Source organism: Gopherus flavomarginatus, unplaced genomic scaffold, assembly GCF_025201925.1.
Source record: "Gopherus flavomarginatus isolate rGopFla2 unplaced genomic scaffold, rGopFla2.mat.asm mat_scaffold_91_arrow_ctg1, whole genome shotgun sequence".
In the NCBI taxonomy this organism is placed as follows: domain Eukaryota; kingdom Metazoa; phylum Chordata; order Testudines; family Testudinidae; genus Gopherus; species Gopherus flavomarginatus.
Window position 1 is genome coordinate 27042 of NW_026115177.1, and position 18165 is coordinate 45206.

Sequence of the window (18165 nt, forward strand, 5' to 3'; positions counted from 1 at the left end):
TTTTTCAACTTTCTGAAATAAAAAGTTGTCTGCAATGCAGTCCAGGAACTTATTGGATAGTCTGTGCCCCGCGGTGTTATTGTCCCAACATATATCTGGATAGTTTAAGTCCCCCATCACCACCAAATCTTGGGCTTTGGATGATTTTGTTAGTTGTTTGAAAAAAGCCTCATCCACCTCTTCCGCCTGATTAGGTGGCCTGTAGTAGACTCCCAGCACGACATCACCTGTGTTTTTTACCCCTTTTAGCCTAACCCAGAGACTCTCCACCCTTCCGTCTCCTATGTCCATCTCCACCTCAGTCCAAGTGTGTACATTTTTAATATATAAGGCAACACCTCCTCCCTTTTTCCCCTGTCTATCCTTCCTGAGCAAACTATACCCATCCACACCAACATTCCAGTCGTGTGTATTATCCCACCAAGTTTCAGTAATGCCAATTATGTCATAGTTGTATTTGTTTATTAGCACTTCCAGTTCTTCCTGCTTATTACCCATACTTCTTGCATTTGTATAAAGGCATCTAAGATACTGGTTTGATTTTGCCTCCCAGCTTTGCCCTGACCCTCCTTCCTCTCTGCCATTATAGCCCGTGCTCCCTCCTGCTTCCAACCCATCTCCCAGGTCTTGTTCCCCACTTTCCTGTGGGCTTTGCTCACCTGTCCCCGTCGAACCTAGTTTAAAGCCCTCCTTACCAGGTTAGCCAGTCTGTGCGCGAATAAGGCCTTTCCTCTCTTCGAAAGGTGAACGCCATCTGTTCCTAGCAGTCCTTCCTCAAGTAGCATCCCGTGGTCGAGGAAGCCAAAGCCCTCCTGGCGACACCATCTTCGCAGCCAGGCATTCACCTCCACAATGCATCTGTCTCTGCCCGGACCCCTACCTTCAACAGGAAGAATCGAAGAGAATACCACCTGCGCTCCAAACTCCTTAACCCGTACTCCCAGAGCCCTGTAGTCACTCTTGATCTGCTCAGCATCACACCTCGCAGTATCATTTGTGCCCACATGGATGAGTAGCATGGGATAGTAGTCAGAAGGCCGGATAATCCTCGACAAAGCCTCTGTAACGTCTCGGATACGGGCCCCTGGCAGGCAGCATACCTCCCGGGATGAACGGTCAGGGCGACAGATGGGTGTCTCCGTCCCCCTCAGCAGAGAGTCTCCAACCACCACTACCCTACGTTTCTTATCAGTGGTGGCAGCAGACCTCTCAGCCTTAGGGGTACGAGACTTCACCCCCTTAACTGTTGGGGGTGATTTCTTCTCTGCTGTATCTTTTACCACAACAGGAGGGTTCGCAGCAGCGGTGGAGCACTGCCCGCTGCTAGAAGTAACCAGCTGGCCGTGTCCACCCTGAGCCTCCTCCTCCACTGGTGTGTCAGGTACACCCTGAGGCATCTCCTCTTCCACTGCAGTGTCAGTAGTCCCGTCAACTGGGACAGCACCATCAGCTGTCTCCACATGGATACTGTCCAGGAATTGCTCATGGACATAGATGTTCCTCAGCCAGGCCACCTCCTCCTGTAGCTCTCCCACCTGCTGCCTGAGAGATTCCACCAGTAGGCACCTTTCACATTGGATGCCACCCCCAGCCTGGATATCAGTAAGTGGAAATTGCAAATTACAGTCTTTGCAAGCCCACACCAGAATCTGGGTAAAAGCATCCATGCTTTGGTGCTCTGTCTGGCTACAGGCGCAGGTGGAGGAGACAGAAGCAGTGCTGGCACAGGTGTTACGGGTCCTCCTCACCATTTTAAGCCTCCCTCTGTCAAAGTCTCAAATTCCTGTCTACAGCTCTCTGTCCGCTCCTCTTTGCTGTGAACAGAAGGGTTTTCGATGTGGCTCAGGTTATGGGTTCAAGGGACCAATGGGTCACAGATGAGACCAACAAGGGTGCCCCCTCCCTACTCCCCTTCCAAACTCCCTTGCAAAACTCCCTGTTAGCAGCTCCTGTTCGCTAAGCTCCCTGGTCGCTTGTGCGCAGCTTTATAAAGCCCTGGCCTGAGTGAATGCCCCGCCCACTGGTTAAGGCTCAGCCAATTACCAGAGGCTTCTAGCTTTCAAACCTTCCTAGTAGCTCCACCTCCAACTGCCAGCTACAGCACACGGTCCTTCAAACAAACAAACCAAACAGACTGACAAACACAAACCAACCTGGCCTGAGTGAATGCCAGGTTGGTTTGTGTGGAGCTAACCCAGGGGTTAGCTCCAAGGACCTAACCCCTGGGCTCCCCAATACTAGCTCCAAGCGTCGAACCCCTGAGCGCCCGAACCATAGCTCCAGGGGCCTAACCCCCGGGGGCCCGAATCCCAGCTTCAGGGGCCCAACCCCTGGGGGCCCCAACACTAGCTCCAGGGTCTCAACGCCTGAGCGTCTGAACCATAGCTCCAGGGGCCAAACTCCCGGGGGCTCCAACCCCAGCTCCAGGGGCCGAACCCCTGGGATCATCGACCACAGCTGCAGGGGCCCAACCCCTGAGCGCTCGAACCATAGCTCCAGGTGCCTAACCCCCGGGGGTGTAGGGATTGATCCTGGCTGGCAAACCACCAGATAATTAATCCCTGCAACCCCCCGTTACCCCCCCTGATCATAAGACCAGGCAAGTACAGCACTACATGCCTGAGTAGAATGAAAAACATAGCACGTCACGCTTGCAAGCAGCGGGTGAGAAGCAGGGAGATAAGGGAGATCCTCCGCCAGTAAGAAACAAGTAAACAAGGCTGTGATTCATGCTGATTCATGCTGACAATGTAACCAGAAAGAATAAAAGGGCTGCCACGCCGGCTGACGGGGCGCCTTCCTGAGCAAACAAGCTGTCTGTGTCTGGTTCCTTCCCGCATCTGGTGACCCCGACGTGATTCCAGCCCTCCGTACCCACCGGCTGGCCAAGCCGTGGTGCACCACAGTGCGTCGTCGCGCACTTCCTCGTGAGTATGGGGGGGGATTTGTCCGTGCAACAGAAGGCTCATGCGAAAGAGCTGGTTCAAGTACTCAAGGTAACCGGTCGCACGACAGCATCACAGCGACATGTGGAGGAATTGCTCCATGTGATAGAGGTTAAATGCCCTTGGTACCCCGGGAAAGGAACTCTCGAGGTTTCTGACTGGCAAAATGTGGGCGAACGGCTCCTAAGGGAGCCACGAGCGCCCATCCAACACATCTTGCTGTGGCAACATTGTGCAGAGGCAATCGGGTGTTTGCGAAAGGAGGCGCCCCCGCTTGCCTCTCCCACCCCTACCCCACCTCCCTCATATGTCACGGAGGTTGAAACCCCAAGTCCTGCACCCAGGGCGACAGCCCCTAATCTAGCCCCCTCTGAGTCCTTGCTGTCGTCGCCCCCCCTTTGCCCCCTCCGGCTCCAAGCGCGGTACAGGCTGCTTTCGGCCCCAGCTGGCTGTGAGGGAGGAAATCTAGACGGAGGCGAAGCAGGGGAAGTGCGGGTTGCAGGGCTGAGGTTGCATTTGCAAGGCTTGGCTGTCCAGTGGGATCCAACAGTGTGCCTCTGAAAGAGACGCCGCAGGAGATTCCAGGGTGTAAAAGAACAGCCCTCCCAAGAGCAGAAGCATGTTGGAAATTCTGGACAAGCTGTATACAGGATAATCTCCCTTCCACCTCTCCCCCTCCTCTGAACATTACACACAGAAGTGGCCAGTCTGGACGTACCTGTGTAAGTATGAAAGGAGCTTCGGGCTTGGGGCATTAATATTTTCCTGAGTGATGTGGGAGCGTTCCCAACACTCTCCATTGTTGTTTTATTATTTTATTAATGAAGCTTTAGAATTCAGTCATATGGTGTGTTTTCTTTATCTTCCCCCAGCAATCCTGTAGTGTCAGCCTGATCACCTGACACGAGGGATAGATTGGTAACAGAAATTTGTCACAGTTTGGTGAGCAATTAAGAAGGGGGGAGCACTGCAGAATTTACACCATCTATTTGTTTTATCCTTGTTATTTTGTGTTTGCTTTGCTTGGTATTGTTGGTGCTATGTGTTGAGAATTGCTTGAGTAAAAGTATGCCTTAATAGGATAAGAAAACGCTATTTGGTTTTGGTTCTGTTCTGTTTAACCGGTTACTGTTGTTTTTTTGCTCTATATATATTTGGGCGTTAGGAGTGTGGGCGGAACTGAACCTCTCGTTCGTAATTCCTTGGAGTGGAAGCCATGAGTGCGAGGAAGCTCTGAGGTTGAATTGAGATCCTTCTGTCCCGTCCCCTGTAGCGGACAGTGTATAGAAGTGGGAAAGTCTGACTTAGACTGTAATTCCCTCTGCGCTCTGTGTAATTTCTTTTTTCTGTTTAAGTGTCAGCAGACAGATGGGTGGGTCTCTAGGTAAACTCTCTAAAGGGGTTTGGATTATATGTAAAGTAAATGGCCTTTGCCCGATGGGCCATGTGTTTTTGTCCAGGTGGCAAGCCTCATGAAGGAGGACTCGGGTAGTCTTGTGAGTAAGAAGGTTTAAGGGAAAAGACCAGGAGGGGTGGGGGCTAGTTAAGAAGCCCACCCTCCTAGCTAAACTGGTAGTGGAACAAGTTGGTGCCCATGGAAGGGACGGTTCAGCAAGAAAAGCAGGATCGGGCCCGGGCAGACAGGCAACAGAAAGAGAGATTGGAAAGCAGGTTGGAAAACTTTAAGGGTGTAGTGGAAGGAAGGAGTCAGTAAGTGTAAGCATGGGGATTTCAAATACCCAGGACTTACTTGGCATGGTGATTTAAGTTGATAAAAGTGTCTGTTGGGAGACAAGCAAGTGATTTAAGGGAGAGTGAGAAGTTAACTCTGTAGTTGCTGGAGGAAACAGCAGTTGAACTTTGTAAAAATGCTAAAGAAAAAAGTTCTTGGTGTCTGTGAAATGTTTGTAAATTAATTTAGGCAAAGAAATTATTGGATTGCTATCATTTGGTTTGGCTATGAACAATTTAGTTAAATTAGCTGAAGAATGTATACAGTGTTATGTAATTGAAAACCTAGGCTGCTTATGAAACAAATATAAGAAAATATGGGGTAATTCCTCTGTTCTTGCCTGAAGACAACAAGGGTATTTGTATATTTCAAGCGTTGATTGTCTGCCCAGAAGGGGTGGGTAGACCTCTGTTTTTTTGTCTTTCAGATAATCAGAGACAATTGATGCCAGCTGAACAGCATTCAACGTATCATGCATTTACTGGCACAACAGGAATTATGTTTTGTGTTCTATGTCCTGTCTTGTGGTGTTTGTCTCGTGGCCAAAATTGTTGTGTTTAATATTTTCATAGGATAGTCTAGTTAAAATTAAATAGAAGGGTTAAATGCAGATACTTGTTTTATTCAATTTTGGAATACAAGGTGTTTGGATAAATCAGGAGAATGTGATACACTAAAGTCTAATGCATTTGCTTAAGTAAGAAAAAGAAGCTTCATTGGCCAAATTGTTAATTAAAGAAATTGTTGTTATAATTTGCATGCCAACGGTCTTTGAAAGCAAAGACATGAAAAGTTAACCCACTCCCCATATTGTACATGGGATCTTTCTGGCTACCTCAAATTTCTAGCCAGAGGGCTGGGGATGGTGGAAGGCTATTGGACTAGAGGTTGAATTGAATGAACTCCTCAAAGTGGGTGTGCTTGTTCTAGCTCGTTGCTCCAAAGTTCTGTAATAAGGTTATTTTAGTAAAAGAGTATGTGTGGCATATATTAAATAATAAGACTAATGTACTGTATAATGGCAATGTTTACGTGTTCGTTGTTGGGAAAAGGTGTATAAGTGAAGAGTGAAAGTTTCCTTTGCAGGTTAAAGGAAGCCAAAAAGGGAGAAGAAAAAAGGAACAGAATGAGTTAACTGAAAAGAAAAAAGTAGCTAGGAGACTGTAGATAAGACACTGTCTCCATTCAAGGACACTGCTCACAGCTAAGACTTGGCTAATAACCAAGGAAAGGGGGGTGGGGCTTGAACGTGCCCAAGCAGCTATGAGATCTGCAAAACACTGCCAGGCACTAATGAAATGTGTTAAGTTTCTTTTCTCACAGGTAAAGAAGCGCTACCCAAAGACCGAATCAGCCCTTGCCTTCCCGGATGCCCTTCAACTAGCCCTGGCAGGCTTTGTGGGCTCCCTGTCCTATCATATTCAGAAAGATCCTCGCCTGCATGCCATTTGTCACATTCCCACTGTATTTCGTAATTTTTGCCAGCAAACCCCCATAATTGATGCGCTTATAGTATTCACTGATGGCTGCCCAACCCGTGGTGTTGTTTCTTGGTGTACTGCCACGCAATGGCACTCGTGGTTTACCATTCCTCAGACAAGCCCTCAACGGGCAGAACTTGCTGCCCTTTGTTTAGCCTTTTCTCATTTTTCCATTGTCCCCCTTAATGTTATTATAAATAGCCTTTATGTTGCTAACGTTGGTACCACTATAGCTGGAAGCTATGTGACCCCACTTATGGAATAACCATTTCTTGCCCTTTTTCTTACCCTCCAACAGCTTCTGCGCTCCCGGTCTCACCCGTTTTTTATTGCACATATTCATAGCCATCTTCCCCTCCCCGGGGTTTTGTCTAAGGGCAACGCTTACGCTAATACACAAGTGCGTGTTTCCTGGGTCCATTCTCCTGCTTCCCCTACTTCCAGCCACGCCTTTCATCATCAAAATGTTAAAGCCCTCGCCCAAAAGTTCTCCATTCCCTTAAATAAGGCTAAAGCTGTTATTCAACAATGCCCACAATGTTCCTCTCTCCGCTCTTACCCCCCCACCAGCGTCAACCCCCGCGGTCTCGGCGCTAATCAGCTTTGGCAAACAAATGTCACACGTTTTTCACCTTTTTCCCCGTAAAATTTTTTTCATACTACTGTCAATACCTATTCTGGTTACCTTTGGGTTACACCTCACAAAGGTGAACGTGTTCGACACGTTATTAACCATTTTGTCCGCTGTTTTTCTGTTATGGGCATCCCAGCCAAGCTGAAAACAGATAATGGGCCAGCTTACTGCTCTCAACAAATTGCTGCCTTCTGCTCCCGTTGGGGCGGGCCAAGCTATCGTTGAGCACGCGAATCGTACCCTCAAAACAGCTCTCCTCCAACAAAAAACAAAAGGGGGAATCCCGCCCACGCTGCCCGACAAGGAGGTGTGGTTAGCACATGTTCTTTATACAATCAATCATTTAAATCTTGTTTTTGATGGTGCCCATTATATCTCCCGTTTACAGAAACACTTTAGGTGCAAGGAAGAACTCCCCGTCCCCAAAGTAACGTATAGACAACTCCCTGGAACCACGTGGAGTGCCCCAGTCCCCTTGATTACCTGGGGGCGGGGGTACGCAGCCGTTAACATACCTAAGGGGCCTGTGTGGGTCCCAGCCCGTTACATCCGTCCGTGGAAAGAGGACCCCACAGGCGGCCCGCAGCATGGCGTGGCACCAGGGTCTTAACAATCCCATTCCTGATTTCAATCAGTTATTAACAACAACAGTTACGCTGTCTCAAGAACGGCGCCGCAGTACTCCCAATGCACCAGTGACGTGGGTACAAACAAAGTCCCTCCCACAGCAAGCTGAGCGTCTGCTGGAACAGCAAGAAAAGGAGAAAACCCCAGAGAATTTGTTAACTGCTTTTATTGCTTGCCTAAATGCTAATTTTTGTGTGATGTTATGTATAATGCCTTGGCCACCTCCTTGGTTGGCATACCTGGCTTAATAATTAGTAATAGTAAAAATCTTAATTGGTTAGCTTGCTCAGCGGTTAAAGCTCTTAATGCCATGTCTATTGCAGTGGCATTGCTTAATGAGGAGCAAACAGAGCTGCGTCATGGAATTTTGCAAAATAGAGCTGCCATTGATTATCTTCTTTTGCTACATCGCTATGGTTGTGAAAAAATTAATGATATGTGTTGTTTTAATATTTCTGATCACTCCCATGCTATTAATAATCAAATAGCTTTAATTAAAAATCTTACTGCTCAAATTCAAATTAACAACGACCCATTTTCCTCCTGGTGGGACTGGCTATCTAGCTGGCTACCAGGATGGGGTTGGTTGCATCAGGTAATAACCTATGGAGGACTTTGCCTTTTATTCCTCATACTCACCTGCTGTGGCGTTCAGTGTATTCCCTCCTTAATTTCATTGTGCACCCAAGGGTGCCCTTGGGCAAGAAAAAACCTGCCCTTCCCTTCTAAAAAGTAAAGGGGGAGATGTAGGGATTGATCCTGGCTGGCAAACCACCAGATAATTAATCCCTGCAACCCCCCGTTACCCCCCCTGATCATAAGACCAGGCAAGTACAGCACTACATGCCTGAGTAGAATGAAAAACATAGCACGTCACGCTTGCAAGCAGCGGGTGAGAAGCAGGGAGATAAGGGAGATCCTCCACCAGTAAGAAACAAGTAAACAAGGCTGTGATTCATGCTGATTCATGCTGACAATGTAACCAGAAAGAATAAAAGGGCTGCCACGCCGGCTGACGGGGCGCCTTCCTGAGCAAACAAGCTGTCTGTGTCTGGTTCCTTCCCGCACGGGGGCCCGAACCCCAGCTCCAAGGGTCCAACCCCTCAGAGCCCGAACCATAGCTCCAGGGGCCTAACCCCTGGGGGCCCCATCACCAGCTCCAGGGGAAGAACCCCTGGGTGCCCCAACTCCAGCTCCAGGGGTCCAACCCCTGAGGGCCGAACCATAGCTCCAGGGGCCTAACCCCTGGGGCCCCAACACCAGCTCCAGGGACCCAACACCTGGGGGCCCCAACTCCAGCTCCAGGGGCCTAAACCTTGGGGGCCCCAACAGCAGCTCCAGGGGCCCAACCCCTGAGCGCCAGAACAATACCTCCAGGGGCCAAACCCGAGGGGATCCCAACCCAAGGTCCATTGGCCCAACCCCTGGGGGCCCCAACACCAGCTACAGGGGCCCAACAACTGAGCGCCCGAATCATAGCTCCAGGGGCTTAACCCCAGGGGGCCCGAACCCCAGATCCAGGGGCCCCACCCCTGAGCGCCGAAACCATAGCTCCAGGGACCTCACCCCTGGGGGCCCCAACACCAGCTCCAGGAGCCAAACCCCTGGGGGCCCCAAAACCAGCTACAGTGGCCCAACCCCTGGAGGCCCAAACACCAGCTCCAGTGGCCCAACCCCTGAGCGCCGGAACCATAGCTCCAGGGACCTCACCCCTGGGGGCCCCAACACCAGCTCCAGGAGCCAAACCCCTGGGGGCCCCAAAACCAGCTACAGTGGCCCAACCCCTGGAGGCCCCAAAACCAGCTACAGTGGCCCAACCCCTGGGGGCCCCAACACCAGCTCTAGGGGCCTAACCTCTGGGGGCACCAACACCAGCTCCAGGGGCCCAACCCCTGAGTGCCTGAACCATAGCTCCAAGGGCCCAACCCTTGAGCTCCCGAACCACAGCTCCAGTGGCCTCACCCCTGGGGGCCCCAACACCAGCTCCAGGGGTCCAACCCCTGGGGACCCCAACACCAGCTCCAGAGGCCCAAACCCTGGGGGCACCAACATCAGCTCCAGGGACCCAACCCCTGAGCGCCCTAACCATAGCTCGAAGGGCCTAACTCCTGGGCTTCGCAACCCCAGCTCCAAGGGTCCAACCACTCAGAGCCCGAACCATAGCTCCAGGGGCTTAGCCCCCGGGGGACCCAACCCCACCTCCATGGGCCCAACCCCTGGGGGCCCCAACACCAGCTCCAGGGGCCCAACCCCTGCGCGCCCTAACCATAGCTCCAGGGTCCTAACCCCTAAGGGCCCCAACCCCAGCTCCAAGGGCCCAACCCTTGAGCGCCGGAAACATAGCTCCAGGGGCCCAACCCCTGAGGGCACCAACCACAGCTCCAAGGGCCGAACACCTGAGCGCCAAAACCATAGCTCCAGGGGCATAACCCCTGGGGGCCCCTACCCCAGCTCCAGCTGCTCAAACCCTGGGGACCCCAAGACCAGCTCCACGGGCCCAACCTCTAAGCACCGGAACTATAGCTCCAGGGGCCTAACCCCCGGGGGCCCAACTCCAGCTACAGGGGCCCAACCCCTGGGGCCCTCGACCCCAGCTCCAAAGGCCCAGCCGCAGAGGGCCCGAACAAAAAATCCAGGGGCCTAACCCCTGGGGGCCCCAACACCAGCTGCAGGGGCCCAACCGCTGGGGGCCCCAACACCAGCTCCAGGGTCCCAACCCCTGAGCGCCCGAACCATAGCTCCAGCGTCCCAACACCTGAGCGCCCGAACCATAGCTCCAGAGGCCCAACCCCTGGGGGCACAAACACCAGCTCCAGGGGCCCATCCCCTGAACAACCGAACCATAGCTCCAGGGGCCGAACCCATGAGCGCCAGAATCATAGCTCCAGGAGCCTAACCCTTGGGGGCCCCAAGACCAGCTCCAGTGGCCCAACCCCTGGGGGCCGAAACACCAGCTCCAGGGGCCCAACCCCTGAGCGCCCGAACCATAGCTCGAGGGGCCCAACCCCTGGGGGCCCCAACACCAGCTCCAGTGGCCCAACCCCTGGGAGTTCCAACACCAGCTCCAGGGGCCCAACCCCTGAGCGCCCGAACCATAGTTCCAGAGGCCTCACCCCTGAGGGCCCCAACACCAGCTCCAGGGGCCCAACCCCTGGGGGCCCCAACACCAGCTCCAGAGGCCCAACCCCTGAGCGCCCGAACCCCAGCTCCAAGGGCCCAACCCCTGAGCGCTCGAACCATAGCTCCAGGGGCCTAACCCCTGGGGGCTCCAACCCCAGCTCCAGGTGCCCAACCCCTGGGGGTCCCAACACCAGCTCCAGGGGCCCAACCCCTCAGCGACCGAAGCATAGCTCCAGGGGCCTAAACCCAGGGGGCCCCAACCCCAGCTCCAGGAGCCCAACCCCTGGGGAACCCAACACCAACTCCCGGGGCCCAACCCCTGAGCGCCCAAGCCATATCTCCAGGGGCCTTACCGCTGGGGGCCCTAACCCCAGCTCCAGAGGCCCAACCCTTGGGGGACCCAACACCAGCTCCAGGGGCCCAACCCCAGAGCGCCCGAGCCATAGCTCCAGGGACCCAACCCCTGAGCGCTCGAGCCATAGCTCCAGGGATCTCAACCCTGGGGGCCCCAACACCAGCTCCAGTGGCCAAACCCCTGGGGGCCCCAACACCAGCTCCAGGGGCCCAACCCCTGAGCGCCCTAACCATAGCTCCAGGGGCCTAACCCCTGGGAGCCACAACCCTAGCTCCAAGGGCCCAACCCCGGAGCGCCGAAACCAGAGCTCCAGAGGACTAACCCCTGGGAGCCCCAACCCCAGCTCCAGGGGCCCAACCCCTAGGTGTCCAAACACCAGCTCCAGGGGCCGAACCCCTGAGCGCCCGAACCATAGCTCAAGGGGCTTAAACCCCGTGGGCCCCAACCCCAGGTCCAGGAGCCCAATCCCTGGGGGCCCCAACAGCCGTTCCAGGGTTCCAACCCCAGAGCGCCCGAACCATAGCTCCAGGGGAACAACCCCTGAGCGCCCAAACCATAGCTCCATGGGCTTCACAACTCGAGGCCTCAACACCAGCTGCAGTGGCCAAAGCCCCGGGGGCCACGACCACAACTCCAGGGGCCGAACCCCTAGGGTCCCCAACACCAGCTCCAGGGGAACAACCTCTGAGCGCCCGAACCATAGCTCCAGGGGCCTAAACCTTTTGGGCCCCAACCCCAGCTCCAAGGGCCCAACCCCTGAGTCCTCGAACCATAGCTCCAGGGGTCTAACACCTGGGGCCCCAACCGCAGCTCCAAGGGCCCAGCCCCTGAGGGCCCGAATCATAGCTCCAGGGGCCTAACCCCCGGGCGCTCAAACCCCAGCTCCAAGGGCCCAGTCCCTGAGCGCCCGAACCATAGCTCCATGGGCCTAACAACTGGGGGCCCCAACCGGAGCTCCAAGGGCCCAACCCCTGAGCGTGCGAACCATAGCTCCAGGGTCCGAACCCCCGGGGGCCAAAACCCCAGCTCCAGGGGCAAACCCCTGAGCGCTCGAACCATAGCTCCATGGGCCTAACCCCTGGGGGCCACCACCCCAGCTCCAAGGGCCCAACCCCCGAGAGACCGAACCAAAGCTCCAGGTGCCTTACCCTGGGGGCCACAACACCAGCTCTAAGGGCCCAACCCCTGGGGGCCCCAACACCAGCTCCAGGGGCCCAACCACTGGGGGCCCCAGCACCAGTTCCAGGGGCCCAACCCCTGAGCACCCGAACCATAGCTCCAGGGGCCTAACCCCTGGGAGCTCCAACCCCAGCTCCATGGGTCCAACCCCCTGGGGCCCCCACCTCAGCTCCAAGGGCCCAACCCTTGAGCGCCCGAACCATAGCTCCAGAGGCCTCACCCCTGGGGGCCCCACACCAGCTCCAGGTTCCAAACCCCTGGGGGCCCAAACCCAAGCTCCAGGAGCCTAACCCCTGGGGACCCTAACACCAGCTCCAGGGGCCCAACCCCAGAGCTCCCAAACCATAGCTCTAGGAGCCCAACCCCTTTGCGCCCGAACCATAGCTCCAGGGGCCTCACCCCTTGGGTCCCCAACACCAGCTGCAGGGGCCCAACCCCTGGGGGCCCCAACACCAGCTCCAGTGGCCCAACACCTGGGGACCCCAACACCAGCTCCAGGGGCCTAACCCCTGAGCGCCCTAACAATAGCTCAAAGGGCCTAAACTCGAGGCTCTCCAACCCCAGCTCCAAGGGTCCAACACCTGAGCGCCCGAACCACAGCTCCAGGGGCCTAACCCCCGGGGGCCCAAACCCCAGCTCAAGGGGCCGAACCCCTGGGGCCCCCACACCAGTTCCATGGGCCCAACCCCTGAGCGCCCGAAGCATAGCTCCGGGGGCCTAACCCCTGAGAGCCCGAACGCCAGCTCCAGGGGCCCAACCCCTGGGGGCCCCAACATCAGCTCCAGGGGCCCAACCCCTGAGCGCCCGAACAATACCTCCAGGGGCCTAACCCCTGGGGGCTCCAACACCAGCTCCAGGGGCCCAACACCTGAGCGCCCGAACCATAGCTCCAGGGGCCTAACCCCTGGAGGCCCCAACCCCAGCTCCAGGGGCTCAACCCTTGGGGGCCCCAACACCAGCTCCAGGTGTCCAACCCCTGAGCGCCCGCACCATAGCTCCAGGGTCCTAACCCCCGAGCGCCTCAACCCCAGCTCCAGAGGCACAACCCCTGGAGGCCCCAACTCGAGCTCCAGGGGCCCAATCCCCGAGCCCCCGAACCATAGCTCTAAGGGTCTAACCCCTGGGGGCCCCAACCCCAGCTCCAGGGGCCCAACACCTAGGGCCCCAACACCAGCTCCAGGAGCCGAACTCCTGGGGGCACCAAAATCAGCTCCAGGGGCCCAACCCTTGATCGCCCGAACCATAGCTCCAGGGCCCTAACCCCTGGGGCCCCAACACCAGCTCTAGGGGCCTCACACCTGGGGACCCCAACACCAGCTCCAGGGGCCCAACCCCTGAGCGCCCGAACTATAGCTTCAGGGGCCTAACCCCTGGGGCCCGAACACCAGCTTCAGGGATCCAACAATTTGGGGCCACAACACCAGCTCCAGGGGCCCAATCCCTGAGCGCCCGAACAATGCCTCCAGGGGCTAAAACCCTGGGGGCTCGCACCCCAGCTCCAAGGGCATAACCCCTGAGCGCCGGAACCATAGCTCCAGAGGCCTAACCCCCGGGGGCCCCAAACCCAGCTCCAGGGCCCGAACACCTGGGGGTCCCGGCACCAGCTCCAGGGGCCCAACCCCTGGCGGCTCGCACCCCAGCTCCAAGGGCCCAACCCCTGAGCGCCCTAACCATAGCTTCAAGGGCCTAACCCCTGGGCTAACCAACCCCAGCTCCAATGGTCCGACCCGAGCGCCCGAAACAGAGCTCCAGGGTCCTAACCCCTGGAGCCCCAACACCAGCTCTAGGGGCCCAGCCCATGGGGGCTTCAACACCAGGTCCAGGGGCCTAACCCCTGAGCGCCCGAACTATAGCTCCAGGGGCCTAACCTCTGGGGCCCCAACACCAGCTCCATGGGCCCAACCCCTGGGGGCCCAAACACCAGCTCCAAGGGCCCAACCCCTGAGCGCACGAACCATAGCTCCAGGGGCTTAACCCCTGGGGGCCCCAAACCCAGCTCCAGGGGGCCAACCCTTGAGAGCTCTAACACCAGCTCCAGGGGCCCAACCCCAGAGCACCCGAACCATAGCTCCAGGGGCCAAACCCCTGAGGGCCCGAACCATAGCTCCAGGGGTCTCATCCCTGGGGGCCCCAGCACCAGCTCCAGGGACCCAACCCCTGGGTGCCCCAACACCAGCTCCAGTGGCCGAACCCCTGGGAGCGCCAACACCAGCTCCAGGGGCCCAACCCATGAGCGTCCGAACAATACTTCCAGGGGCCTAACCCCTGGGGGCCCCAACACCAGCTGCATGGGCCCAACCCCTGAGGGCCCGAACCATAGCTCCAGGGGCCTAACCCCTGGGGACCCAACCCCAGCTCCAAAGACCCAACCCCTGAGCGCCCGAACCGTAGCTCCAGGGGCCTAACCCCTGGGGGCCCCAACCCCAGCTCCTGGGGCCTAACTCCTGGGTTCCCCAACCCCAGCCCCAAGGGTCCAACCCCTGAGCTCCCGAACCAAAGCTCCAGGGGCCTAACCCCTGGGGCCCCAACACCAGCTCCAGGGGCCCAAACCCTGGGGGTCCCAACTCCAGTTCCAGTGGCCCAACCCCTAGGGGAGCGAACCCCAGCTCCAAGGGTTCAACCCCTGAGCACCCGAAGCATAGCTCTAGGGGCCCAACCGCTGAGGGCAACAACACCAGCTCCAACGGCCCAACCCCTTAGCGCATGACTATAGCTCCAGGGGCTCAACCTCTGAGCGCCCGAACCATAGCTTCAGGGGCCTAATCCCTCGGTCCCCAACACCAGCTCCAGGGGCACAACCCCTCGGGGCCCAAACAGCAGCTCCAGGGGCCCAACCCCTGAGAGCCCGACCCATAGCTCCAGGGGCCTAAACCCTGGGGGCCCCAACACCAGCTCCAGGGGCCCGGCCCCTGAGCGCCCGAACAATACCTCCAGGGACCTAAACCCTAGGGGCCCCAACCCCAGCTCCAGGGGATCAACCGTTGGGGGCCCCAACACCAGCTCCACGGACCCTACCCCTGAGCGCCAGAACCATAGGTCCAGCGGCCTAACCCCAGGGGGCCCCAACACCAGCTCCAGGGGCCCAACCTCTGGGGGCCCCAACACCAGCTCCAGGGGCCCAACCCCTGAGCGCCCTAACCATAGCTCCAGGGGCCCAACCCCTGAGCGCTCGAACCATGGCTCCAGGGGCCTAACCCCAGGGGCCCCAACACCGGCTCCAGGGGCACAACCCCTGGGGGCTCCAACACCAGCTCCAGGGGCCCAACCAATGAGCGCACGAACCATATCTCCAGGGGCCTAACCCTGGGGGCCCCAACACCAGCTCCAGGGGCCCAACCCCTGAGCGCCCGAACAATACCTCCAGGGGCCTAACCCCTGGGGGCCCCAACACCAGCTCCAGGCGCCCAACCCCTGAGCGCCCGAACCATAGCTCCAGGGGACGAACCCCTGGGGGCCCCCACCCCACCTCCAAGGGCCCAACCTCTGAGCGCCCGAACCATAGCTCTGGGGGTTTAACTCCTGGGGGCCCCAACCCCAGCTCCTGGGGCCCAAACCCTGGGGACCCCAACACCAGCTCCGGGGGCCCAACACCTGAGCGCCCGAACCATAAGCTCAAGTGGCCTAACCCCCGGGGGCCCCAACCCCAGCTCCAGGGGCCGAACCCCTGGGGGCCTGAACCCCAGCTCCGTGGTCCCAACCCCTGAGGACCCCAACCCCAGCTGCAGGGGCCCAACCCCTGAGGACCCCAACCCCAGCTCCAGGGGCCCAACCCCTGAGGACCCCAACCCCAGCTCCAGGAGTTCAACCCGTGGGGGCCCCAACACCAGCTCCAGGGGCCCAACCCCAGAGTGCCCGAACCATTGCTCCAGGGGCCCAACCCCTGAGCGCCCGAACGATAGCTATAGGGGCCTCACCCCCAGGGGCCCCAACACCAGCTCCAGGGGCCCAACGCCTGGGGGCCCCAACACAAGCTCCCGTGGCCCAACCCCTGGGGGCCCCAATACCAGCTCCAGAGGCCCAACCCCTGAGCGACCTAGCCATAGCTCCAAGGACCTAACCCCTGGGCTCCCCAATCCGAGTTCCAAGCGTAGAACCCCTGAGCGCCCGAACCATAGCTCCAGGGGCCTAACCCCCGGGGGCCCGAATCCCAGCTCCAGGGGCCCAACCCCTGGGGGCCCCAGCACTAGCTCCAGGGGCTCAACGCCTGTGCGTCCGAAGCATAGCTCCAGGGGCCAAACCCCCAGGGGCTCCAACCCCAGCTCCAGGGGCCGAACCCCTGGGATCATCGACCACAGCTGCAGGGGCCCAAACCCTGAGCGAACGAACCATAACTCCAGGTGCCTAACCCCGGGGGGCCCCAACCCCAGCTCCAAGGGTCCAACCCCTCAGAGCCCGAACCATAGCTCCAGGGGCCTAACCCCTGGGTACCCCAACTCCAGCTCCAGGGGTCCAACCACTGAGTGCCGTACCGTAGCTCCAGGGGCCTAACCCCTGGGGCCCCAACACCAGCTCCAGGGACCCAACCCCTGGGGGCCCCAACACCAGCTCCATGGTCCTAACCCCTGAGCGCCCTAACCATAGCTCCAGGGGCCTAAACCTTGGGGCCCCAACAGCAGCTCCAGGGGCCCAACAACTGAGCGCCCGAATCATAGCTCCAGGGGCTTAACCCCAGGGGGCCCGAACCCCAGCTCCAGGGGCCCCACCCCTGAGCGCCGAAAGCATAGCTCCAGGGACCTCACCCCTGGGGGCCCCAACACCAGCTCCAGGAGCCAAACCCCTGGGGGCCCCAAAACCAGCTACAGTGGCCCAAACCCTGGAGGCCCCAACACCATCTCTGGGGCCCAACCCCTGAGTGTCCTAACCATAGCTCCATAGGCCTTACCCCCAGGGGCCCCAACACCAGCATCAGTGGCCCAACCCCTGGGGGCCCCAACACCAGCTCCAGTGGCCCAACCCCTGAGCGCCGGAACCATAGCTTCAGGGGCCCAACCCCTGAGCGCCCGAACCATAGCACCAGGGGCCTAATCCCTGGGTTCCCCAACACCAGCTCCAGGGGACCAAGGCCTGGGGGCCGCAACACCAGCTCTAGGGGCCTAACCTCTGAGGGCACCAACACCAGCTCCAGGGGCCCAACCCCTGAGTGCCTGAACCATAGCTCCAAGGGCCCAACCCTTGAGCTCCCGGACCACAGCTCCAGTGGCCTCACCCCTGGGGGTCCCAACACCAGCTCCAGGGGTCCAACCCCTGGGGGCACCAACATCAGCTCCAGGGACCCAACCCCTGAGCGCCCTAACCATAGCTCGAAGGGCCTAACTCCTGGGCTCCGCAACCCCAGCTCCAAGGGTCCAACCACTCAGCACCCGAACCACAGCTCCAGGGGCTTAGCCCCCGGGGGACCCAACCCCAGCTCCATGGGCCCAACCCCTGGGGGCCCCAACACCAGCTCCAGGGGCCCAATCCCTGAGCGCCCTAACCATAGCTCCAGGGCCCTAACCCCTGAGGGCCCCAACCCCAGCTCCAAGGGCCCAACCCTTGAGCGCCAGAAACATAGCTCCAGGGGACTAACCCCTGAGGGCACCAACCACAGCTCCAAGGGCCGAACACCTGAGCGCCCAAACCATAGCTCCAGGGGCATAACCCCTGGGGGCCCCTACCTCAGCTCCAGCTGCTCAAACCCTGGAGACCCCAAGACCAGCTCCACGGGCCCAATCCCTAAGCATCGGGACTATAGCTCCAGGGGCCTAACCCCCGGGGGCCCAACTCCAGCTACAGGGGCCCAACCCCTGGGGCCCTCGACCCCAGCTCCAAAGGCCCAGCCGCAGAGCGCCCGAACAAAAGCTCCAGGGGCCTAACCCCTGGGGGGCCCAACACCAGCTGCAGGGGCCCAACCGCTGGGGGCCCCAACACCAGCTCCAGGGTCCCAACCCCTGAGCGCCCGAACCATAGCTCCAGCGTCCCAACACCTGAGCGCCCGAACCATAGCTCCAGGGGCCTAACTCCTGGGGACCCCAACACCAGCTCCAGGGGCCCGACCCTTGAGCTCCCGAGAAATACCTCCAGAGGCCCAACCCCTGGGGGCCCCAACACCTGCT

At 58.4% G+C, this 18165-nt stretch overlaps 1 long non-coding RNA gene across 1 annotated transcript; it reads right to left on the reverse strand.

The window, feature by feature from the left end:
• Positions 1-5516: 5516 nt before the first annotated feature.
• Positions 5517-6585, reverse strand: LOC127042690 (uncharacterized). Its single transcript, XR_007772013.1, has 2 exons — positions 6455-6585; positions 5517-6339 (listed from the first exon to the last, which is right to left on the reverse strand). It is a non-coding gene; the product is annotated as an uncharacterized LOC127042690 (long non-coding RNA).
• Positions 6586-18165: the final 11580 nt, after the last annotated feature.